A 1,687-nucleotide genomic window follows, 5' to 3' on the forward strand; every position below is an offset into this window, starting at 1 on the left:
GGCATGTGCTTGGCAAATGGGGAAAGAGAAGCTTCCCTGGGTGTGCGGCTGGAATGCAAACACATCCCTCTGAAATAAATCACTGTCTGCACGAGTCAGGCTGGCTGTGAGCTAAGTGACAGGCTTCCAGAGGCTCTCGGGCTCTGGCTGCCCATGGCCTGGTGTTCCCTGTGCTCTTTAAGGTGGCCCCAGACCCCTGGATACAAGGACATTCCTGTGCAGGTCTGAGGGGGCACCTTTAGGTAGGAGGTAACCTCTCATAGAGTCTACAAACCCCTGCCCATCACCGTTGGGGCTCTTCAGTGGGGCATCCCAGCCCAGCGCATACCCGTGCTCTGCATCTCTGAGTCTGCAGGGGGAATCCAGGTGCACAGTTATCCCTTTTTTTTTTGTTACTGAAATGCAAGTGGCAGGGATTGAATTCCAGACAGAGAGAGAGAGGAAGAGGATGCATATTTGTGGCACAGGAGGTATAATTCAGTTAAACATGTTGCATGTTCTTAGAGTTCTCTTGTTTGCCTTTAAAACGGGTGTACCTCATTCATTAATTCATTCATTCATTCATTTATTCATTCATTCATTCTACAGACTGTTTATTGAACCCATATGATGCGCCAGGGACTCTGCTGGCTGCTGGGGGTAGAGCAGTGAACATCCAGACACCAGTCCCAGTCTCATGATCTGAGTCTGTCAGGAGAAACACACAGAGCAAGTCATTACCCCTGTGGCACGCGTGTAGGAGGGGAAAGGTGAGCTAGGATCTTATCATAAAGGGCTCGAACTTAGTCCTGGAGTGGGTGACAGTGATGTAGGTGACAAGGACTTTCAAAGAAGCTCTTCTTGGGAGTGAGAATCACCTTTGTGTCTCCATGGTGCCCACTCCAGTGTGAGGAACTGTGCCTTTAGGGAGGCCATGCCCACAGGGAAAGCCCCTCGCCCCTCCCACACACTCCCAGGAGTGGCACTGCAAAGGAGCCTCAGTCTCAGGATGGGACACACAGGCCTGACCCCAAGCCAGGCCCAGGTCTCAGCTCTTCTAACTGTGGTTGGCAGGGAGTGACCTTCAGCTCTCATTCAAGACCCTGATATTTGGTGATTCTGGCTGTGTCATGCCCCTTCCTCTCTCCAACCCACCCTGTCCACAGCCAACTAATCACAGTGGACTTTTCCATGAGCCAAGCACAGTTCTAAGGACCACACTTATGTTCACCACCACTCTCTGAAGGAGGTACCAATATTCTTGCCAGCCCTGCTTTACAGTTGAGGAGACAGAGGTACAGGGGCTCAAGTAATTCATCCAAGGCTACAGAGTGGGAGATCTAGAATTTAAACCCAGGCATTCTGAAATCAGAGCTTATGTTCTTGTCTACTCTGCTATGCTGCCTTTCAAAGCAAAATCTAACTTGGCTTCCAGATCTCAAGACAAAGATTCCTTCACCTATTCACTGAATTTTTGAAAGCCATCATACCCTGAGACCTTACTATGTAATAACACTGCGCTACACCCTTTACATACATTATTATTCATTCAACCAGTTTTTATAAAGTGCCAGTTATGTGCTAGGCAGGGTTCTACATGCTGAGAATACGGTAGTGAACAAAACAATTTTTCTACCCTAATAATAATTGAATGGGGAGACACATGAAACACAAAGAAGCCAATGACTATATAATATAATATCTGACA

The sequence above is a fragment of the Ceratotherium simum genome, chromosome 3 (assembly GCF_057802395.1).
Source record: "Ceratotherium simum simum isolate JZ-2026a chromosome 3, ASM5780239v1, whole genome shotgun sequence".
Classification (NCBI taxonomy): domain Eukaryota; kingdom Metazoa; phylum Chordata; class Mammalia; order Perissodactyla; family Rhinocerotidae; genus Ceratotherium; species Ceratotherium simum.